The 25,384-nt window shown below is 40.9% G+C and overlaps 1 protein-coding gene across 4 annotated transcripts in view; it reads left to right on the forward strand.

Moving 5' to 3' along the window:
- The first annotated feature begins 2,658 nt into the window (after positions 1-2,658).
- Positions 2,659-25,384, forward strand: part of STON2 (stonin 2) — a 138,756-nt gene continuing 116,030 nt past the window's right edge. For 2 of the 4 annotated variants that reach the window (XM_079128053.1, XM_079128056.1), the window contains exon 1: positions 2,659-2,810. The gene's annotated coding sequence lies outside the window, so the exon portion shown is untranslated. Of the gene's footprint in view, positions 2,811-24,137; positions 24,280-25,384 lie in introns of those variants that run through there. The other 2 variants (XM_079128055.1, XM_079128054.1) reach the window with 2 other exon arrangements.

The following is a 25,384-nucleotide window of genomic DNA, read 5'->3' on the forward strand; positions in this document are numbered from 1 at the left end:
ATAGAACTAGGGAGAAATGCCTGCAGAAAAAATGATTTCATATGCTGTGTTATTTACTTCTACTTATTGCCTATAGGTGTATCCAGGGGGTGACTTTTAGAGTGGCAGAACAAAGGCCTGGTGATATCCAGATTTATAGCTGTTGTATTTATTTTGTTTTGTTTTTGTTTTTTTGGGTGCTGGGGATCGAACCCAGGGCCTTAGTGCTTACAAGGCAAGTACTCTACCGACAGCTATCTCCCCAGCCCCTGTTGTATTTTTTTATTTATTTATTTATTTTTCTCATCACAAAGTATTTATTAAACAAAATAATATCACAGTAAAAATGATACATATATGAAAGTGAATGCAGACTCACAATCACAGATAAGACATCTACAGGGACCAATTTTCAGGTTGTATAGTTCTAAAAACTTCAGCCATAGCACTTTAACACTGATCAAGCAAACATGAAAAGAATATGGTGGGTTTGCTTCCCTTTGGTGCCTATTTTTTTTTTTTTTATTGTAAACAAATGGGATACATGTTGTTTCTCTGTTTGTACATGGCATAAAGGCATACCATTTGTGTAATCATAAATTTACATAGAGTAATGTTGTTTGATTCATTCTGTTATTTTTTCCCTTCCCCCCACCCCTCCCACCCCTCTTTACCCTCTATACAGTCCTTCCTTCCTCCATACTTGCCCCCCTCCCCAACCCTAACTCTAACCCTAACACTAACCCTTTCCTCCCCCCCATTATGTGTCATCCTCCACTTATTAGCGATATCATTCGTCCTTTGGCTTTTTGAGATTGGATTATCAAGAATACGAGCAACAACAGGTGTTGGCGAGGATGTGGGGAGAAAGGTACACTCATACATTGCTGGTGGGGCTGCAAATTAGTGCAGCCACTCTGGAAAGCAGTGTGGAGATTCCTTAGAAAACTTGGAATGGACCCTCCATTTGACCCAGCTATCCCACTCCTTGGCCTATACCCAAAGGACTTAAAATCAGCATACTACAGAGACACAGCCACATCAATGTTCATAGCTGCTCAATTCACAATAGCCAGACTGTGGAACCAACCTAGATGCCCTTCAATTGATGAGTGGATAAAGAAACTGTGGTATATATATACAACGGAATATTACTCAGCCATAAAGAATGATAAAATTATGGCATTTGCAGGCAAATGGATGAAATTGCAGAATATCATGCTAAGTGAGATAAGCCAATCTCAAAAAGCCAAAGGACGAATGATATCGCTAATAAGTGGAGGATGTATTTATTTTTTAGAAGGATTCTGTTCAAGTGGGTGGAAATCTTGGGCGGGATAAAGAATTACAAGGGAGGGGCTGGGGATATAGCTCAGTTGGTAGAGTGCTTGCCTTGCAAGCAGAAAGCCCTGGGTTCAAATCCCCAGCACCGAAAAAAAAAAAAAAAAAAAAAAAAAAAAAAAAAAAAAAATCAACCAAAGGATTACAGGGGAAGAGACTGGAGGATGGGAACAATGAAAATCCCCCACATTTCCTCTGGTCCAGTTGTGCCACCCCACCTAGTATGGACTACTGTTGTGTCTTTCGGATGAAAATCTCTCAATCTTCACAACTAAAGTCACTTGTCCACATGTCTCATAGTACATAAGGATGTCCTTATGAGAGACTTAGTTCCTGTGTTTTTTTTTTTTAATATTTTTTAGTTGTCAATGTACCTTTTTTATTTTTTAAATTTACATGTGGTGCTGAAAATCGAACCCAGTGCCTCACACATGCTAGGCAAGCGCTCTTCCACTAAGCCATAACCCCAGCCCAGTTCCTGTGTTTTTGAATGAATAGTAATAAAACACTTGGAACAGTGCCTACCAAATAATATGCACCATGACAATGTTATGGGTAATCATTATTATTCAGCTTCATTTTCCTAGCTATTGTAAATGAAAATCTCAACGTCTTGCTCTTTTACTTCTTCCCGCAGCACCTACCAGTGTTATTAATAATTTGTTGACATGGTTAGGACCTTGGACAAGTCGCTTCCCTTTCCCGAACTCCAGTAAGACTACATAGAGATTGTGTACGGATTCCAATTCAAGTCCACAAACACTATTTGGCGCCCAGTGTTTACAAGCTACTGTCCTGATACCTACGGCCTACGTACAGTAAAAAGAATAAAAAATGAACATGAAGGACTAGGGAGATAGCTCAGTTGGTAGAGTGCATACCTCGCAAACACAAGGCCCTGGGTTCAATCCCCAGCACTGCAAAAAAAAAAAAAAAAAAAAAAAAAAAAACATGAAGTCAAAGCGTCAGGTAGAGGTGAGGCCAGGAGACCAATAATAGGAAGTCCCCAGCCTCCAGGGGGTGTGGGTGATACTCCAAGGCGATACCATTTGCCCCCCACTCCCGTTTTATTCAAGGCGACACTTTCCGCTCCTCCCGGTATTTGGCTGGCCCCATTCGGTCCAAAGGGGACAGGATCCGACTTTCAGCGCCCCGATCTGGGCCCGGGCTGCGGTAGGAACGCCAGGCAGCCGCGCAGGAGGCGCGGGGAGCAGATCCCGGCCGTGCCCGGCGGGTCCCACCGCCCAGCTCCCGAACTGCCCAATCAGGGCGCGGCTTGGGCGCGCGCCGCAGCCAATCAGCAGCGGCGGGAGCGGCGCCGGGAGCCGGCGGGCGCCCAGCGAGCCCGAGAGTGGGGAGCCGGCGGCTGCGCTGCGGCGAGGAGGGACCGCGACGAGAGCCTCGCTGCGGGCGGGATCCCCGGGCCCCACCAGCCGGTCTGCGGCAGCCGCCCGCCAGTCGACTTCAAGACCCTGCGGACGGCGTCTCAGGTAACTGCCCCGCCCAGCGGCGGGGGCACCGCGCTGGGAGGAAGGGGCCCCGCAGGTGGAGCGGGCGGGGGTCGGCCGGCCGCGAGGTCCTAGCGCCGCGGCGCAGCTCCGCACCTCCCGAGTGCCTCCGAGCCACCGCGAGGCGCGGCACTTCACCAGCGCCGGCGTCCGGGAGTGGGAGGGGATTAGGTGAGTCGGCCGAGGGTGGGCGTAGGGGACTACACCTGCGACCCCCGCACCCTGCGCGGCGCTTCTTGCCACGGGGTCTTCCCCAGAGATCCAGGTCGTGCAGGACTGCTTCGCTGGCGTGAGTGGGCAGGCGACAACAGGTGTCCCTGGGAACGGTGCCTCCCCCCGCACGCCTGAAATCCCAACCTTGGCCTTCCGCTTCATCTTCGGGGTGTCGGGAGACGGGACCCCGGCCTGGCCCCTCAGGCGCGCTGCCCGCTGGACAGCGCCCAGAGGCCGCCGGGACCCGGGCTTTGGATGGAGTTTCCAGCGCGCGTTGCCAAGCAATTTGCCGGACACCGCCTCTGGCTGGGATGAAGAGAGTTGGAGATGAGACTCTGTGTGTGTGTCTGTGTGTGTGTGTGTGTTGAAGAGAGTTGGAGATGAGACACTGTGTGTGTGTGTGTTTTCGTTCTGGTGCAGCCCCTACTGAAAGGAGCTGCCCCAGGGCTATGAGTGAATCATTAACTATAGTCTTATGCAGCTACTGGCCCCTGCCTTCCTCTCTCTTTTCCTCTCTCTCCTGGCTCTTCCCCTCTCTCCTTCAAGTTCCCTGCCTCGCGTTCCTAATTTATGAAGTGGCAATACAGATACCGATTCCGATTAATTACACTTGCTTTGAGGATTTCAATGTCTGAAAAACAGAGCACAGCGCCAAGCACTCAATAAATGCTGACTCTTCTTTATTGTATGAAGTGGATGGATGTTTAAAGAGTAAATCAGATGTGTCCGAACTGGCCCAACAACCACTTTGGGCTCTGAACAGCTTTCTACACTTGAAAGGGAAAAAATGCTATTATTAGTATTACTGATGATATCATTTAAAGGTAATATAACCTTTAGAGGAGGGTAAAAAAAAAAAACAAACCTACTTCATTGTGATGTTGAGACAAGTGGCCTTCAACTAGAAACCGAAGCTTTGTCATCCTTGAAAAAATTAGTATGAACATAACATGAAAAAAATAAAAATCAGGGTAGTTTGTTGAAGGCTCATATGGGCTAATTAGGGATGGGATAGGTTTTTGTACTTCCTACCCTTCCCATGAACAAATAAGTAAAGTTAAAAAGGGAGAAAGAAACACAAAGGAAATGCACCACACAACAAAATACTAGCATCTCATAGAAACCTGAAATTGCGTTTGTTACCTTCAGACTTTTGATCCTGCATCTGATCTGGGTGGTCTAGTCCAATCCTTTGCCACTGTTTCATTTTCCTTTCCTTGTTTAATCTGAAGAATCAAATGGACATTTGACTCCATTCGTTTTTTTAAAACCTAAACTATTAATATGTAGTAGGCTTCCTTGGAGTTCTAAATCATCAGCTACTTGCTTTCTACTCTATGACAAACCCATAAGGACCATCCTAAAAGGTCTTCAGGGTGATGTCGGTTGCATTTGCCTGTCTTACCACACTTTCCTAACCCTGCAGCCTCGGACCTGGGGAGAGAATGCAGACAGAATGCCCCAGTTCTCCTAGGGTTTACAGTGTCTTTTCCAAGTGTTTTAAAACACATACATCCTCTTAGAGAAAGCGAGTGTCTTCTCAGGGGGTCAGAAACTCACTTTCAGAGAGATGCAAATCTTGTAAGTCTCAAATTAATGTGACAGTTTTTTTTTTTTTTTTTTTTTTCAGTTGTTTACTAAGAGGCTTTTACTCTGTTCATTGGAGTGGGAGGATCTGCTGGGGATGTAGAGAAGCGTGTGGCCTAGGACAAGGCTGCTGAGTTCAGAGCCAGACCCCACCTGTGAGAGTTTAGGCTCTGACTGAGGCTGGGAAACTTGGACAAGCTCCTTCACTTCTCTGAGCCAAAATCTTCTTGCTCTTTCAAGTGAAGACTTGCATTTTTTCTTATTTTAGTGGATTCTAAGAATAGTGTTAATGAATGAGAAACCCAGTTCTAGGGACGTAGTTACTGATGTAGCATCTAGAGGAGGTCTTCTAGGTGAGAGTGATCAGTTACACCTAGGCAAGATAAAGGCCTGATTGAGAGTTGCTCAGTGTCAAATTATGAGCAAATCTTCTGTGCAACTAGGTCTGCAGTGGGATTGGAAAGGATGGAATAGTTAGGAGAAAACATCCAGACAGAGAGGAATGACCAAAATATCCATGGTCAGCTTAGGCTAAAGAACAAATAACCCCCAATGATGCTGCATGTCTAGAGTAGGTCAGTTGTAGTTCTGTCCTCATCTGTCTTTATTTGGGGACCCACTGAATTTATAAAACAGACTCTCTGGGACAGTCCTAATCTCTGTCGGGAAAGAGAAAGCGACAGAACAAAACTATGACACTTCAAGTCTGCTCAGAAGTGGCAGCGTCCCTTCAGCTCTTATGCTGTTGGCCAAGGTCAATCACATGGTCATACCCAATGTCAGAGGTATGGGGAAGTGTAAGTTTCCTGCAGATAGCAAGATGTGACAGTATGTGGTCAAGTATAGAAGGAGACAAGGTCAGGGAAGTGGCCCGAGGCAGATAATGAAGGACCTTGGGTTGTGTGCCAGGGTCTTGGGACTTTGGCAAGGGAGCAGCAACTGAAGGGTTTTTTTTTTTTTTCCAGTGCTGGAGATCGAACCCAGGGCCTTTGTGCTTGCAAGGCAAGCACTCTACCGACTGAGCTATCTCCCTCTGAAGGGTTTTAGGTTGCGATTTGACAGGGTCAGGTTTTCCCACTGAGCACACATCTCTAATGGCAATGTGGAGGGAAGATTGAAATAGGTGAGATGAAAGGCAAGGGATGGTGAGGGCCAGAATGAATATAGTGGCCTTGAGTCTCTCACTGTCTTCTTTCATGTGACATGAAATTCCATTACTAGAAAATTATTTGTTTAGCACTTGAGTGGCTTATCTTCTCTACAAGTCCTCTCCTAGAAAGCATATACTCTTTCAACCTAAAATTATCTTGAAAATCATTTAAAGCAGCAGTTCTCAGACTTTAGTGTGCACCAAAATCAGGGAGGGCTTGAGAAAAATAGATTGCTGGCCCCATCTCATCCCAGAGTTTCTGAAGCAGTCGGTTTGGGTGTAGCCTGAGAAATTAGCATTTCTGACCAGTGCTCAGGTGATACTGATGCTGCTGGTTCAATGACTACACTGTGAAAACCACCAAAGGTAGAAATTAAGATGTGGTTGAGAGAAGGACCTAAATGGAAGGGTCCCAGTGGAAGGAGAAAAAAGGCTAGAATGTTCTAGCATTCTCCATGTAACAGTTTTGCTGTGTGTTAGCTTTGGCCATGAGCAGTGGGGTTTTGTATGAGTGACTGAGTCTCTAGGTTTATATTAAATTGCAAATGTAATTCTTCTAGTGGGAAACAAATAGTAAGTAACAACAAAAAAATCTCAGATTCAGAGAAGTAAGAAGTATCCAAGTGCTGCCTTGTCCCCTCCCTCTATAATTCTGCCCAACCTCTACATCTTGTCATTGAGCACACACCCTTTAGTTTGGCTGTAAACCATGGCTCAAGCCTGTCCACATATCCCCAATCCTGGTCCCTCATGCTTCTTGTCATTCCAGTCATAATTTCTTCTGGAACTGAGCTTGCCCACTGGGTGGACACTTGGCTGAATTTTAATACAATCCAACCAAGAAATTGCTTGTTTCACTTGAGATAATCTTTATAAATAAACATCTGTCTGTGTGGTCATACAAATTGTAGTCCATCCTCTCCACTCCCTAGACAAATAACTCCCTGAGAACCCAAGATCAACCCATCCCAAATCATTTGACTTATTCTAATAGGTGGAGCAAGACACAACAAATTCCCCTAACTCTGACTCATCACTCTTACGATGACAGAGCATTTAAAAAATGATTGTTAAGGAAGAAATATGTTAAGGGGTGTATGTGATTCAGGAAATAAAATATAAATGTTTCTTTTATTTTTTTAATTACATTTTTCTCTATCATGAAAGTAACAAAAGTTCGAATTTTACTTAGGGCCCAGGTAGCAGTAGTATGCCCATCCAAAAGACAACTTGTGAAGGCATGAATACTTCCAGAGTCAACACTTGGTGTGCTTGCTAGCAGATTTGAATATTTGTTTCAAGGTGAGATGAGTACAAAATGGTCCATTGGAGCATGGATAGAAAAAAATCGAGACTGTATATTCATTTTGTCTGAAATAATAAATATGGTGGGTTCAAACTATAAAATGAAATGAGATTTGAAGAGAGCCTTTTTCTATTTGAGATTTGACAGATAAATCACAACTTTAAAGTTTTTTTTTTTTTTTTTTTTTTTTGCGGTACTGGGGATTGACCTCAGGGCCTTGTGCTTGTGAGGCAAGCACTCTACCAGCTGAGCTATCTCCCCAGCCCTAAAGTATTTTTTGAGACAGGTTGTTTCCCTGTCTGTGAAGAGTTCTGGGTATCTCCAGAGGTGGATGAGAAAGCGTAGATCCAGACTTTTGTCCAGGAGACCTAAGGCCAACTGTTTGCCTTTCCAGGTAATTCTGAAAAGCCGTTTTTTTCTTCTTCAGACTTGGCCTCTGTCCCATCTTCCCTTTGTCAGCTGAGAATTACAACAGTTCCTTCAATCTCAGGTTTCCAAAATACTTGGCCTAAAGTTTCAAAAGATGCAACAAATAAAACCCTAGACTTAACAAGAGTGAGAGCCATAAGAGAAACTAGCCAAACTGGGCACAGTGTTGCTTGCCTATAATTCCAGTGACTCAGGAGGCCAAGACAGGAGGATTGCAAGTTTGAGGCCAGCCTAGCAAACTAAAGAGTCTCTCAGCATCTTTAGCAAGATCCTGTCTCAAAATTAAAAAATTATTTTATAAAAAGACTCGGGAATGCAGCTCAGTGGTAAAGTACTTCTGAGTTAAATTCCCAGTACCCCCCCCCCCCCCCCCAAAAAAAAAAGGGCTGGGGAGATAGCTCAGCTGGTAGAGTGCTTGCCTCGCAAGTGCAAGGCCCTGAGTTCGATCCCCAGTACTGCCCCCCCCCCAAAAAAAAAAGTGAAAGAGAAACTAGCTAGAAGGGATTTAAAATGCTGTGTTTGTTCATTAGAAAGTGTCACATGCCTGTAATTCCATCAACTTGGGAGACTGGTTGCAAGTGTGAGCAATTTAATGAGTCCCTAAGCAATTTAGTGAGACCCTGTCTCAAAATAAAAAATAAATTAAAGCAAAACAACAAAGGGCTGGTGATGTAGCTCAGTGGTAGAGTACCCCTGGTTCAATCCCCAGTTTAAAAAAAAGAAAGAAAAGAAAAAAAGTGTCACTATCTCTAATTCATTAGAAACTATCACTGCCCCCATGGTATAACACTTATTCAGCAGTTTAACATTTAAGAAATGTAAAAATAAGATCACTAGATAAATACTATCCTTCTTTATATTATCTCTAGCAATATCAGGAGGTAGGTATACAGTGTTAATGTTGTCTTCCTGAAATACAATAACTAAGACACAGTTGACCAAAATTCTATAGATAGGTGATAAAAGGGAATCATAGAAAGCTTAAGAGCCCTTGAATTTTTCATTCATTGTATACACCTTTCTCACCCCAACTGGTCTCATACTAACCTGAACTTGTTACTTGTGGTGGCCTCACTGACCAGCAAAATGTGGTTAGTGTTCCTGTGATATTTAGTCCCTCTGAGAGGTATGTAGCTGCTTTGCAGATTGCTACTGGCCTAGTAAAACCTTTGGAAGGTAGTTCATGTGAATGGGCATTGACCATCTTCTGGGCATGGGACACTGAGGAACAAGTTCTGAGGAACTCAGAGAAGTGTAATGCTCACTCTTCTGACTTCTGACATAGCCTCTGTTTTGAGAGTGAAACAACATATTTGTGCAAAGCTGTTAATAATTAAACAACAATGAAACCAGCAGTAGGCAAGTAATCAAATAGAGTACCAAGTGCCATAAATTCAGACAGGGAATCATTTTGAGGTTGTACTGGACTGGGAAGGTTCATAAAGGTTGCTCTAGGCTAGATGCAGAAATAGGATTTAGCTAGATGGAAGCACTGGTTTTGTAGGAATTGGATCTAAGAGAACTGAGGCTCTGCATTGGTGGGCAATCATGTTTCAGGTTCACTGACAATATGGCTGTGTCTAGAGTAAAAGAATCCAAGTAGGATAGAAGAAGGGAAGTTTGAACTAGTCACTTCTTAAAAGTCCCTCTTGATGCCACCTGACCATACAATGTCATATATTCTTGCATATGACAGCTTGTATACTCTCCTAACACATTAAGATTATTCACTGATAGATGAGTGATACTGGACTCTGATTTCCTTCTTAATATGTTCATTTTATTAATAGGAAAGCACTTTGGAGCTAAGGATGTCAAACCTGTTTATAAATAAAATCTAATCCTACCATAAACTGTGTCATACTGGCAAATGATCAGTCTCTCTACATTTCCAGAGTAACCCAGAAAGGTCAAGTGACTTGTTTAAAGTCATGAAGAATCCCCTGGCATTTCCGTGTTAACTGATACCATCTCCCTTGATGTTTGGTGGTGTCTAGTTTAAGTTGTTTTACAGATCACCATAAGCATGGTGGTACTAAGAACTTAAGACCCTATCATCTAGTTGGAATCTCTGTGGGCTAGCATTATATTCCATGGAAGAACTATAACCCCAAAAGTTCTCATTAATTTTAAATTGACAGTGAGATAATTACACCTTCTCTTTCAGACTCAATCCTTGTGCTCACTGAAACAGGGTACAATTTTAGTGCTGTGGGTCTGTGCACATACACCATCTGAATGAAATGACATTAGGTTTTTTTTTTTTTTTTGGTACATGGGATTGAATTCAGGGCACTCAACCACTGAGCCACATCCCCAGTCCTATTTTGTATTTTATTTAGAGACAGGGGCTCACTGAGTTGCTTAGCACTTCACTTTTGCTGAGGCTGGCTTTGAACTTGGGATCCAGCCTTCCAAACTCAGTCTTCCAAACTGCTGGGATTACAGGCATGTGCTACCACACCCAGCTGACACGAAGTATTTTTCAGACCAAATGCCAACCAGTATAGCAGGCATGCCTGTCAGTAGCTTTCAATCTGCCTGAATTTTGAAGTGAGACACCAGTTTGATAGACACCCTTACCAGTTTGATAGAATCTTTTATTGGCTTCCTTCTGAAGTTAGTTAATTGCTTTTTAGAAAATCAGATGCTTTAAATAAAGATTGATTTTAGTTCACTGTTTGTAGTAGAAATTGTTGTAGAAATTGAGTCTTTTTTTCTGAGGTAAGCTTTTAAAAGAGAAGAATTATAATGCTGTGATTAAGTGGATAAGGCTGTGGTGATCCATAGACAGTGAATTTAACATATATATTGTTTAAATGTTATCTATTACGTGAACCCAGAGCTGTCAAGACTACAGGTTACTTGTGTGTATCTCTACCCTTGCCAAACATAAAATATTAATTTTTTCCATATCATTCCTTGTTGCTGTATTTCCCTCTATTTCAGATTTTGAGCACTTGAAGGATGTGAAACACTTCTGTTGCCATTGAAATTATCAAAATCACTATCAGTTGCCGTCCTTCATTGAGTACTATTAGGTGCTTAGGTCCTCTGCAACATCATCTCATGTTATTTGCACTTCAGTTCACTAAGGTCAGGAATGGTGGTATCTCAATTTTGTAGATGAGACAACATCTGGGGTTAAGTAATTTGTCAGAGGTTGGGGTGGAGCTGGGCTGTGAATCTACCTCTGTTAATCTCTTAATTCTGATCTCAGTCACTAAAGTATCTGGAAACTAAAGGAAAAGTGCTCTAAAGAGTTAATGAGTGCTAACTGTCCACACTGCCCTTATTTTGAGGCTATTGGTTCACACAATTGGTTGGAGCACACTTCTTTCTCTTATTTCCTCTTCCTTAACAAAGTTGTCATAGAATGACTTTTACAAAAAGGGCCGGGGGAGCAGTGATCTATTTGAGTAAATACAGCCTGACTCTCAGTCACACATCAACGTAAGTGGTGCTGTCTACAACAGCCAGGTTATATTCCTCTAGCTATACCATCCATGACAGTCAGGGGTCCTGGAGCTCAGATGCTCTGCTGCTGGTTGGTTTGAGTTCCTGATCCCTGAGCAGGCCTTGGAGATGCAGTTCCAAATAGTCAGAGCTGTTTGCTGTCATATATCAGCTCTGTCTGGATGACATGAGTGGTCATAGGACAATGCTCAGGGGAGCAGGGATTTTGATCCCCTGTCATTTGGTTACCTTTTTCCTATGAAGAAGTTAGACCAGGCACTTCAGGGATGGGTCCTAGCCATAAAATAGTTAGATAAAAGTATAGGTTCATTTATGCATATATGTCTGTACTTACAAGGAAAAAAAAACTTAAAAGGGAAAAAAATGTATATCTCATGGATAGAGAGCATGGTGAAGTGGTAAGGAGGGTAGACTTGGGAACTACCTGTCCAAGTTTGAATGGCGAGGTCTTAGGTACGTTATTTAACCTCCCTCTCAGTTTTTTTCTCTCTATAAAAGAAATAATAGAATCTGCTCCATAGACTTATTATAAAGACTACAGGAGTTGTTTAACTAAATGAGTTGTAGAGGACTTTGACATCAGCATCTGGGAGATAGGGAGTGTTATGTAAGTGTATATCAAATAATACATAAAAATAAAGTGGTAAGTGAATATCATTGTGTGTAGGTTAGACAGCACCATGATAGATGCAGCCCACGTGACTGCTTCAAGGGTACTCAAGATGAGTTCTGTGCAAATGAAATCTATGTGTACCAGGGGAGTGGTCCTAGGACTGAACCAGGGGGCATTGGAGCTCCAGTGGAAAAGGTAGGCTGGCTCTAGTTCTCTAGTTTACCCTTTCCTTCACTTTGCCAGGGTAAAATGAAGTGTGGCTCTTTGGAATGTTGGCATTTTCTTTGTATAGTGTGTTATCATTTGATCCCTATAATGCTATGGTTAAATACATGGACTTTAAAGTTAATAGAATAAGAGCAGCTACCATTTGATGTCTTACTAGTTTTGGGCCTTTGGGCAGGTTGCTTAGTCTTTAAGACTTAGTTTCCTTACCTATGGGATGAGAACTGGTAGTAAAAAAATTTAGTTCATGGGTCTGAGGGCTCACTAAATACTGCATTAATGCTATGAAGTTGTTCTTCCTTTATTCACTGTAAAGTTCTCACTGTTCATGCCAAGTTGGAAGTGAGAACAGTAAGAGCTTACACATTTTTAAAGTCCTTTGAATTTTCCCAGCCATATTTTAATTTAACTCATACTGTTACTATATTTCTTTTTTTTATTCAAATAAAAAAGGGAGGTCAGGGAGATACTGCAATAAATTCTGCATACAAGTCAGGCACTTAGGTTTCCTTCATATTTGAAACACTACATCCAAAGATCGAGTGACTCATGTATGTAGCAGTTGCTACATGAATCACAGCTGCATGAGCATTCAGAGATGTGAAAGCCGAAACAGGGTAAAAAGGGATATCCCTGGCAATTACAGTGTTTTAATAGTACACACACTAACCTCATGCCTGCTCTTTGCCACCATGAGTCATGAAAGAAATTACTTACTCTCTTCTAATTAATAGACTAGCTGATCTTCCCTACGGTTTTAAATTTGAGTTTTGTGGTTTATTGGAAAATTCATCTAAACTATTTTGTTTCAGAATAATATTATTCTGAGTCTATTTTTTAAAAAGTCTCTTTCTCTAATATGCTAAATAAGAATTCAGAGATAGGGAGAACCACATTCCAAAGTCTTGTCTCTCCATTCCCTAATTAGTGTGTCTGCTGTGTTTGCACTTATAGTTGATGTGCTTTGAATTTGTGGCTTTTCTCTTTTTCAAGAGTTACTGTTAGTGAGACAGCCACCAAAAGATAAACTACTATTAGTGGTGGCAGGACCAAATACATGTAATGGCGTGGTTTGTTTCTAAATTCTAACAGTGTTTTAGAGAAACCTTTTCCAGATGGGCATTGTTGATGTGAGGACTGAAAGAAGAAAACATTAGAAACAACAGAGCAGAAGAAAAAAGTTAATAGGAAAGAGCTTCTAGTGATTAAATTTTTCTTTCTGGTCTTTCAGGTTGAGGAAATATAGAGAATAGGCCTCCATGGTGGGAAATTTCCATCAACTTGGATAAAACAATAGAATAATTCTTAGTCACTAAGGCGCAAACCTAGCGAGTCACAAGGTCAGAGGATCCTGTCCCATTTGTCTGTGGTGACAGCGTCTCCTGCCTCCACCAGGAACACCTTACCTTAAACAATGGAAGTGTCCCTGGGAAGTTGAAGTGCACGCAAACGTTATTTTTACAAATCATATCATTTTAGAAGTATACCAGTGTTTGTGCTTTTCCATGTTTTCCAGATTGTCTTTAGTGAAAATGTTCTTTTTATAATAAAACTATATAGAAATTAGAAAAATGAATAGAGAAGAAGGAAGAAAGTAAGAGTAGGGATGGGTGAGTTGTCGCTGTTCACAGGGGCTCAGTTGCTCACATTTTTAATGTGAGAGCTCTTTTGTTCTACCAATTGGGACATTTCCTTACATATCTGCTCTCTAATTTACGATTTATTTTAAAAGGGTAGAATATTAATAGTGCATTTCAGGGACTGGGGCTGTGGCTCGGTGGCAGAGAGCTTGCCTAGCATGTGTGAGGCACTGGGTTTGATCCTTAGCACCGCATACAAAATTAAGCAAATAAAATAAAGGCATGCCAACCATCTACAGCTACAAAATTAAAAAAAAAAAAAAAATAGTGCATTTCATATATCAAAACCCAGACCCTGCTTTTCTAGAGCCAGCCCTCCGTCAACAGTGCTCACATTGTGCCAAGCCCACCCAGTATGTCCCAGTTCATCGCATCTGTCCTTGGCAGATGGAGACACCCACGTGCCCCTGCCTTCAGTCAACAGACAAGAACTTGGGATGTGCCTTGTTTGTAAGAGGCCTGGTTCACAAGGGTAACGCTGCAATCAGCCTGGCCCGTGCACAGCTGCAGCCCAGAAGGCCAACTGCTTCAGCCTAAGCTTTAGTGTTTGGATGGGTTGTTTTGGTTCTATGCCTGTGTGTCTGGTTTGTTGGGGGAAGAGGGAGGGGATGGATTCTCAGAAAAGGAAAGACGATATCCTCCACATTAATGAAAACGGAAATAAGGAATTATCAGTTTAGAGTCAGTAGAAGCCACAGTGCCTGGCTTCCTTCTGTTCTCCTCTTGAATGATCTTGTTTTGTTTTGAAGTCTTGAAAGTGACTTGAGCTAGATAAATTGTTCTGGGGTGGGAGCTTTTAACAGGGAGTTCATAGATCCCTAGGGGATTTTTGGATGGACTTTGGGAAGGCCATCTATGAAACACCTTAAATTTCAAATGATGGTATGTGTATATACATTTTTCCAGAGACAAGAGGCTGTGACTTAAATTAAAATTCAAAGAGATGCGAAGAGCCATATTAAAAAAAAAAAAAAGAGAGAGAGAGAAAGGAAGGATGGAGGGTAGAAAGGAAGGAAAGGAGGAAAAGAACCAGTTCCAGGGAGAGGTCTTCAAGTTTGCATTATTCATCTTGCTCTTGGCCCTCACTAGATTGTTGATTCTCATTGGGGACACATGAATTTAGTGGCAGTAGCTGTGCAAGTGTGTGGAGCACCTTGGCACACCCCTAGAAATCTGTCCTGTAGAAGGTAAAGCAGGTGCACTTCTTCAAATGCTGGAAACAAATCTCCAGCTCCTATAGCATGATCCTCATGCCTCCTGCTTGCCCCTCTCTTGGTTGTTCTTGTGCTCCCTTAATTCAGTATTACCTGAAACTCACACCAGTTGTGAACACAGATATCATTTTTACCTGGTCTTCCTCTGAGTTTTAAGAGAATCATGTTGATTTTCCCCACAATGGAAAGTTGAATTTGACCCAGGCTTCTAAGAAGGTAATAAGAGAACTCCCAAGTGACTGCTTATCCTGTGCCTGACACACAAATGTTAACCTTCCCCAGGATCTCAACCTTGATTTTTATTCTACTCACATTATTCTGAGTGACTTAACTGAAACCCTTCTTTTAGTGACCTCTGAATTAGCAGCACTCATCTTTCTTCTGAACTCTAGACCTGCCTCTAGCAAGACCCATAGACACCTCAGTGATTGTTGTACAGGCCCATCAAACTCTCTGGGTTTACACTGAACTCATCTCATCACTACCACCCCTGAATTGTGTTCTTCCTTCCGAGTCCTTGTCTTGATGAATAGTACAAAACTGATCCAGTTTTCCAAGGTTCTTTTTCATCCACCTACCAGTAATCCTTTCTTCAATCTAAATGAGCCCCAAAGAGACTTTATCCTCATGTCTTGCTGATCTTATATCCTAAATAGCTATGAAACATCCCTCTGTCCCTCATCTTTCAGTGCCTGATCTCTATAATTACTAGCTTATCTTCCCACCTTCTAATCCATCTTCCTCATTGCTTCCAGAGTGATCATCAAACGTAAAGCAAACCATGTTTAGTCCATCTCTATTGCCACTTAAATCGTTTAGTTGAACTCCATTGCCTCTGTGAGGAAATAACCTCCTTAGCCCAGCCTACAAGGCTCTGCTTGACCTGTCTCCTTCTGGTCTTTCCTACCTCCTGCCTGATGGCTCGTCTGGCTCATTGCTTCATCACACCGAATTACTTTTGGTTCAGAAAAACAACATGCTTTCATTTGTCTCCTAGGCTCTATGTGAGCGTATTACATTTTGTTGCAGCTCTTTTGAGTGGGGGCCTTATAAGAAACTATTACGCTTCAGGTTTCTAAGATGTGTACAAAACAGACACTGTAGGCCATCTCTGCATCACCCTATCTCTAACATTAATGCTGAATCTTAGGGCTTCTATGAACTCCAGCCTTCTTTCTGAGCCTCAGCCTCCCTTCATACCATGGCTTACTCTTATTTACAGATCCCTACCCCATCTCTGATATGTACTTTAGAAGTTGGGTTCAGTAGATGTTGTTCAAATATGGGGCTAGGCAGGACGCCTAGAGATAGACCTGAGGATCAGGGATATCTGTTGTATACATCTTTGCATAACAAACAGTGATTTTGCCTGTTACTGTGACTGTTTAAACATGGGTAAGTAAAATGATACCCTCTAATTGACCATATTGTATTGTTATGTTTGTTCTCATAGATACCATACTGCCAGTTTGAACTGCTGGGTCTTAGTCCCCTCTATCCCTAGAATTTTACTAGCAGCAGGAGATGCTCAATGGATGCTTATTAAATGCTTGAAGAAATGAACAGGCGACGTTGTCGCAGAATTCTAATAACCTGCAGAAGCTCTGTGAGCACAAATAATGGTGAATCCAACAAGACCTATTGGGTCATCCCATCTATCTTCTGTGCATGAGATTGCATGCCAGAATGGATTTCTATCCATGTATAAGCCTCCTATACTGACTGCCCCTTAGGCACCCTATTTCCAATCCTCTTAGCCCCACCAACTCTGGGTTGTCATGGTGACTGACTCTGCTTTTCTGATCCATTCAGACACCTGAGGCTACTGCTAGGGGACCTCCTACCCTTTCTGGGTTCAGATGAAGCAACACATTGAAGGGTATAGAATCTGTCCTATCTAATGCAGCAGGAACCAGAAGATGTACCCCAACATTGGGGAAGTTGGGTCACCATTTGGTGAACTCTGACCAAAGGGGAACAAAAACAGATGGGAGCTGACAAATACATTTCCTCTCCTAGCACCACCCCCTCTAATGGGAAGGTTTTGAGATGCCAAAGTCCCTATAGCCTCTCTGAGATGACCAGGCAACAAGCTATATTTCATGTGAAGTCATGGCCGGCTAGTCCACTCCATCTTGTATTTGCTTTTCCTGTTTCATTCTTCCCACCTCCACTCTGGCTTCCCTGGAATTGCTGTAAGGTACTGGCATAGAAGCTTAGTCTCAAGCTGTTTTCTAGAGTCTAGCCTAAGACATAGTCATCCTGCCCCCATTTCCCTGGAAAAACACAAGCTAGTGAAGGTAAAAGACAAATGGGCACCATAGGTGGTCAGGAAGTCTCCAGTGCTTGAATCCAGCAGAAATTAGCTGGGAGTCTGAGATTTTACTCATTTATCCCCCTGTCCTTCCTTATCTGTGGAGCAGTGAGTGGCACTGGCCACCCTCATTTAGGGGAACTAGGCAGATGGGTCCATTAGTATAGAAAGATACATCTTCAGGAACCCTGTGAAGGTTGGCCACCTATTCCATGATTGCCTGTTATTAAAAAAATCTAATTTTAAAGAAATCAAATGTATTTAATTTTAAATGGGAATGATCCAGTGGGATATCAAATAGCCATGAAAATGGATCATTATGAGATCTATGATATTATTCTATAAATCTTAGCTCTTCTGTTTATTATTTGTGTGAACTTGAGAAAATTGGCCCATCCAAGCTTTAATTACCTCACATGGATGATGAACATTAATAGCATTTTATCTCATGGAACTGTTATGAAATGCTTGAGTATTTTATTTCATGGAGCTGTTATGAAGATTAGATGATACATATAAAACCCTTAGCACTCAAAAGATATTAGTTTTAGTTATTAGTATTTGCTTTTTAAAACACAGTTTGAGAATGATGTGTTAATCCCGGTATGTATAGAAAACAGATTTAGGGTGATTATTTCGTAGTCCTTAGAGGTTTTATTGGGACTTCAAAAAGTATTTTCTTGACCTGGAAATTTTTTCTAGGTAATAAAATGTGTAGGCTCATCTTACCAAAATGGATGAGAAGGCATGATAAAAACAAACAAACAAACAAACAAACAAACAAAACAAAAAAACTTCCATGGAAGCAGTGTTTGCTTGTTAGGTATTTTAAGTCTATTTTCCATCTTCTAGATATTTTCAAAACCTTTGCAAACAAGTTTATGTCAACCTAATAAATTTATAGAAAGGCAGAAAGTTTTACAGTTTTGTGATGGTCAGTCAGAGAAGTATGGCCCAGAAGATTCCAGGAATAACCTCTTGCCACTGGCCTCAGGCGAATTTCACTTATCTGAAGTAAATAGAAAGTATTTCCTCTGTATAAGCATGTAATCAAGTTAACAATGTGTACACTGGTAGTTTTTTTTTTAACCTTCTATTAAAAAGTTGTATTGAATCATTAAACTTTAAACTGAAATTGTGGTTTATTATTAATTCCTTGCAGTCCAACTTCCAGGTCAGCTATTCCAGCAATGCTTGTTGCTTTCCTCTGTGTTACAGCACTGAGCATTGGAAATATGACCAGGAAGGGCATGTCCCATCCCTTTTGGAGCCAATACTCCTGTGAATCTTTACAAGAGTCACTAATGACCATCTGAGCCCCTTTCTGTCTCCCAGTAGTATTTACTAGAGAAATCTACCTTCTAAAAAACCGTCTCTTGCCTCCATGACCTTGAAACCCTCTGTTTTTTTTTTCTGTTTCTCTGTCTGGCTATTACTTGAGACTCCCCCTTTTCCAAATCCCCTTCTATGTGTAGACATGCTCTGAGAGTGAGTCAACTTCTTTGTCTACCTTTTTACTTCCCATAATGATAACTTACTTATTCCTTTGGCTTCATATATCATCTTCCTTGGATGACTTTAAAAACTCCCCCTTTTCCAAATCCCCTTCTATGTGTAGGCATGCTCTGAGAGTGAGTCAACTTCTTTGTCTACCTTTTTACTTCCCATAATGATAACTTACTTATTCCTTTGGTTTCATATATCATCTTCCTTGGATGACTTTAAAAATCTAACTTTTTACCCCTAATTTTTCTGTAGGTACCAAATCTACATTTTCTCTAACTACCTTTTGGTTTTACAAACATTGAATCTCAACATATCCCAGAAAAGTTTCCCTTCCCCACTTTCATTTAATTGTCTTTTTGGGTTACTCCTAATTTCCTTAGAATATGTACTGGGACATTCTCTGCCTTCAGTTCAGCTGCTAATGGCACTACATTCTTGTAATCACCCAAGCTTAATTACAATTTCTTATCACTGTTGTTCCTTTCATTCTGTTGAATGAAGAATAACCCAAGGATTCCTATAGCTATAGGCATTTTGTCTATTTTCATATTTTGCTCAGAGTTTTCTCCTGCACATTCATCATTTTCCTGCTTTTTCCAATATGTGGATGTGGTGAGGAGGTGTGTGCTATGCAGGGCTGCTGGCTTGTACATCTCCAGGGCAGAGTTTAGGTAAGGGGGTTCAGTTCACATTATACCTGTCTGAGTGGTGCCACCTGGAGTTGTGCAATGAGGGTGAGGCATCTGCAGTGCTGGAGGCCTGAGTGGCAGGGAAAGCATTGAGGAGAACTGGCAGATCAACCCAGGAGGAAAGTTTCATATCTACAGAAGCAGGAAGGATGGTGAAATCATTTTTCTTTCTATCATCTACTTCGGGGGAATTTTCCTACCTGGGTTGTTTTTCTACATGAGTCCATATTGAGCTAACTTCACTGGAGAAAAAGTCACCACACTCGAGATTTGTGGCCTGGAGCTATTTTCCTCTAACCCTTGTTATTCTTGGTGTAGAGAATGTTGACAGGAGCTTCTAAAATGAAGTTCTGTGATCTTGCCGCTGTACTGATAAATTGTGATAATCTCACACTCCCGTGTCACAACTGGACTTCTTTGAACATGATTTCCATGTGACCCAAAGAAGGCGATGCCTCTGGTCACACTGCTGTTCATTGTTGACAGAAACGGGTGATTTGAGCACATCAGCACAACAGCAGTGTCTGCTGTTCAGGGCTTGGGGAGAACCATGCAGGCAGGCTGTCCCCTCAGCTGCACAGGTTATTTAGTACATCCCCAATGGCGCTGCTCACAGAGATGACCCTGTGAACGGGGCCTCAGTATTGTCCAGCATGGTGGCACTACTTCCCACACCTTTCCTTGCTCATTTCCAGGCCAACCAGTGCCTTGCATCAGGCTGGCCTAGCTGTTTCCTGTCTCACTACTATCTCACACCACTACTTCCCTTTTCACCCAAATTTCTAAGGTCTCCCCTTTCCTTCCACTTTCACTTCCTGAATGCCATCACCACAGGAATGAAATCATCAAGTTCTTATTCTTTCTTTACCACGCTAACTCCTGCTCATCCTTTACTAGTAGAAATGGCAATAGTTATGGAGTCTATTGATTGAGCACTTATTATTCACTGTACCAAAGCCTTACACTACAGATCTTTTTTCATCCTAGAGGAATCTCTGAGGTAGATACCATCATATAAAACAAAGTCTTAAAGAATTTATGAATTATCACCAAGAATATTTTCTCCTGTATTTACCAAGTTCTTTAGCAGCACTTTTATTTATTTATTTTTTCAACTCTGGGATTCAAGGCATCTCATGGAGAAAAGCCCCTTTTCTGTTTCCAAATGGCCAGATATTGAGTGGTCTGGGACCTCACCTGGATAAATCCCCCTTCCTAAGGTCAACTGAGTAATACCCATGGTTACAGTTAACAGCCAGACTTGGCCTGCCTGCCTGAAGACCTTGTGCTCTGAATCCTCCTAAGATCCAGGTTAGATAACAGTCTTCCATGAGACCTCCCTGAGCTCCTCATGCCTCAGACCTGAGATCTTTGGTTATTCTCTCAAATAAACTGCTTTGTCCTTCAAGCTCAGGGCCTCTCGGAGGTGGTGGAGAGAGCCTGATGTTCACTGCTTTTTCTGAGGTTTACAGCATTTTAAAAACTGAATTTTCAAGACAAGATTAGAAAAAATTATGATCTTTTTTGTTATGTTTCCATTTAACCAAATTGAAACCTTTAATATACAAAACCCCACAATGTTGTCTAATTTTGTTAGACACAAGGGAACTACAAGAATTACAAAAGATATACGTTGAACTCTATGCTGAGTCGTCTGGTATTGGGACATGAATTAAGGTTGTAGGAGACACTTCTTTCAGTTCTTTCAGTGTGTTATTTGAAATCCTTCATGGTATGAGGCTATTGGCCAGTCAGCCTTTCTGGAGTCTATATTTATTTCTGAATCCCTCACATTTAGTATAGGGTCAGAACTTGGCACATTGGAGACTCTTAAATTGTGTTAGGTGAATGAAGGAGTCCAAGAATTGTCTGTGAATTGCCTTAGAAGTTAGGAAGATTTGGGTTGGAATCCCAGAACTATCATTTACTACTTTCTGAACTTGAAAGTTCAGAGCATATTACTTAACCTCTCTGACCTCAGCTTGTCATCTCTAAAATGGTGATATTATTAATAGTATCTGCCTCCTAAAGTTGGTGAGAGGAACAAAAGAGATAAAGTATGTCATTTATGGAATTGCAGAAGTGAGCCTGTGTATGAATACTGCTTGGGTCCAGAGTGGGGATGCTGGGAGAGAGATCATGGGCATCATTGTCAGCAAAATTTCCCTTCCTTGTGCCTCTGCCCACCTGATAGCCACAAAAAAGAAGGGCTGGTGACCTCATGTGAGTCCCCAAAGCACTTGACTTTGTTCTCAGGGACAAAGCCCCTTTCCATATTCTGCCACTTGGTAGACAACAATATACAGACCTTACTTTTTAAATAATGTGCTGCAGTCTGCCAAGCATTCTCACCCACATTATGTCATTTAATAATTACTCAGAATTTTTAAATTGACTGTAGTTTCAGGAAATTCCTGCTCTTGTTATAACATGCCTGGCACCTGCCCCTCTCCTAATGTCAGAGTTATTGCCAAGGATATTTTCTCCTATATTTACTGAGTTCTTTGGCAGCACTTCTGGTTTTTTTCAACTCTAGAATTAAAGACATCTCATAGAGAAAAGCCCCATTTCAGCTTCTTTTGGAGCTGGGGTTGTGACTCAGTGGTAGAACACTCACCTAGCATGTGTGAGATACTGGGTTCGATTCTCAGCACTACATGTAAATAAACAAAAAAATAAAAATAAAGGTCTATCAAATGCATCTCTTTTCAAGTGGCCAGATATAGAGTGGTCTGGGACCTCACTAGATAATCCCCCTTCTTAAGTAAACAGAGTGATAATCTTAATTGCATCTGTAAAAATCTGTTTGCCATGTAATATTCACAGGAGTAATACCAAGTTGTGAAGATCATGGATCATCTTAGAATCTGCTTGCCATGATTTATCTCTCCCATTTTTTCCATTATGGTTGTATGTAATTGCAGCACTAACATACAAATAGGTTACATACAAACCTAACATATAAATGGCTTAAATAAACAAATAAACTATATGTATATACATATACATATATATATCTCTATATATACATATACATACATATGTATCTATCTATCGATCTATCTATCTATCTATCTATATATATCCCCCCCCCCCCAGATAACAAGAAATAGGCAAATGGTTACTGATATCATTGCAGTGGCTCAGTGACATCAGGGCCAATATGATTGTGTTTCTCTTAGTCTGTTCTCCCTATGATTATTGTAGCTCCAGCTGTTGTGACCATATTCAGAATAGGAAAAGAGAAAGTGAAGGCTGCATTAGCTACAGCTTTCTTCTTCACTGGGCAAATAAAACAAAGACCCCCCCAAAAAAAAAATTTCTCACAACTATATTCCTTACCCCACATCTTCAGTAATGTCTAATTAGCTAGAACTTGGTGAACTGGCTACCACTAGGTACAAAGGGAGCTGAGAAAGCAGGAATACAAATTGTCATTGATTTATATCAATAATGATTTATCCTCAGTGCTGGATGTTGAGAGAAAATGGATGTTGGGGACACAGCCGATACCATTGTACTTATTTTATGAAAGACAAAATGTGGTGTAATGGAAAGAGTACAGGATTTAAAAATAGAAGATTTGTGATCCTGTAATAATTCTGTCATGGTTAGCGAGGTGGCCTTGAACTCATTATATAGCCTCTATCAGCCAGTTCCTTTATATATCAGGTGAGGGAAATATCTGTTTCACTTATCTCAGACTTATTGTAAAAATAAATTGAAATGATCCATTCTGAGACTTTTGACTTCTTATCAACATTTGGTGTAAAAATAAGACTATATTTCTTTTATTTTTGGAGATACTGTGTACTTAAATATCATTCATCTCCAAAATTGAATGTCTTTTACAATCTATGGCATTTTAACTTCAATGAAATATAATAGTAAGCCTGTTGTGATAGCATATGCCCTTAATCCCTGAGACTAAGGAGGCTGAGGCAGGAGAAGCCCAAGTTCAATATCTGCTTCATCAACTTAGTGAGACCCTCAGCAATTTAGCAAGACCCTGTCTCAAAATTAAAATATAAACAAGGCCTGGGGAGGAAGCTCGCTGGTAAAGCATCCCTGGGTTCAGTCTGCAGTACCAAATAAACAAATAAATAAAAATACATATAGCAGTACTTTGTTAAGGTTCTTATAAAGCCACAGGATTATGGGCAGGAAATGTGGCTACCAATAGAACCCCAAAGACTCCTGTAGACTCAGGAAACCGACAGTGTAATATTAGAACATCCACAGTGATACGCTCATGTCTCTAAAATATAGATGAGAAGAAATTATCCACATTAACTCATTATCTTCATATGGATGAAGTCTAGTATTCTCATTATAAAATGTGAAACTAAGGTAAGCTAAGAGGAATTTGCTAAGATGGAGTAAGCCAGTACCTTTTAAGAGTTCAAGAGACTAGAAAGTGTTCTGTACACTTTAAAGTCTGACCTCCTATCAGGGTCATTCACTGATGTGACACAATATTCAGGTGCCTGGGGATGTCATTCAAGGTCACTTCCTCAGGAATGCTTCAGAGACCAGAAGTTATGTCTAACCTGTTCTTCAAGCAAAGTGTGACTTTGATCTGGGACTCTGAATGTGGGGCAAGGGAATTGTTGGATAGCACATCCATGAGGGTTGGTTATTTGAAGAAAAATTACACAGTAGTTTATTTTGTAACTATACCATTGGGATATATATGCACTTACTTATCTGTGTGTTATGTATATGTGCACATATTCATACACATAAAATATGAATTTAGAAAGAGAAAGACACCTGTGGGTAGGGGACTATGACATAAATGATTAAAAAAAGGAGCGGGGATTTATTTCATAGAATCATGTGTAGTTACTACAGTTGATACCTGCATTTGTTCCATTTAGAGTTCTTTCTCAGATGTGTTTAACTTGAAGCTGGATGTTCATTCCTTTCTCCAGTTTCCACTGAAAATTGGAAGGAGAATGGCCAGTGTCTTTTTTTTCTTCCAAGAATGAAATATTTAAATGAAAGAATGAAAGAAAAAAAAGGTTGAAATATGAAGAGCAAACAACCCTGGTCAGTAAACTCCATATCTCTCTTCAGAGCATTAAGGTACCTGTCAATGAAAACGTGTGTGTGTGTGTTGTCCAGGAAACTTTGTCAGGTTCTATTAATGATAATTGTTTTCTCATAAAGGAAAATCCTTAATTTGATTCAGGTCTTTCTCATCGGGTCATGGGACCTTCCACCCTTTTGTTTATTTTAAGAATTTATGAAGTTAGCAGTATGGTTACTTTAGCTTCCTGATTAACTTTTATGGTTTTTGTAACCCACTGTAACAGAGATCTCCAGATGTAAAACCATGTCTGATATTTTATATTTATAATTCTGTATACATAGTAGATGCTTAATGAGTTAATAGAATGTCTAGCTTTAGAAGAAAACTATGAATACACAGAATCCATGTCGTCTTATTTTCCCGTTTTTCCTTTCACCTAGTTTTCCTTTGGACCTTTAGATGTTCGATCTTTTTTTTTATTTGTTCTAATTAGGTATGCATTACAGTAGAATGCATGTATACATTTTGATGAATCATATATAAATGGATTATAATTTCTCATTTTTCTGATTATACATGTTGTAGGATCACATCGGTCATGCAGTCTTATATGTGCATGAGGTGATAATGTCTGTTTCACTCTACTATCCTTCCTACCCCCAAACCCCTTCCGCTCCCTTCACTCCCTTCTACCTAATCTAAAGTAAGTCCCTTCTTCCCTGGGGTGGGAGGGCATTATGAATTAGCATCCGTGCATCAGGGAAAACATTCAGCCTTTGTATTTTTGGGTTTGGCTTATTTTGCTTAGCATGATATTCTCCAACTCCATCCATTTACCAGCAAATGCCATAATTTCATTCTTCTTTAAAGCTGAGTAATAACAGATGAATGGATAAAGAAAATGTGGTTTATAGATGTTTGTTTTTGATAAGGAAAAAACTGAGGCCTGATTTGGGAGTTTAGAATTGGTACCAGAATCTGGTTTAAAATATTTCTTCATAAACCTAAACAGATGTCTGGGTAGTATTTGCAAGTAGCCTCAAATCCAACAAGTAGATACTAAGATTTTCAAGGAAGCTATCAAGTTAATTACATATGAAAAAGAGGAAAAGGGAAAGATGACCACAGGTTTATACAGTTTCTTTTGGGTCATTAGCC

This window comes from Sciurus vulgaris (assembly GCF_902686455.1).
Source record: "Sciurus vulgaris genome assembly, chromosome: 2".
NCBI lineage: Eukaryota > Metazoa > Chordata > Mammalia > Rodentia > Sciuridae > Sciurus > Sciurus vulgaris.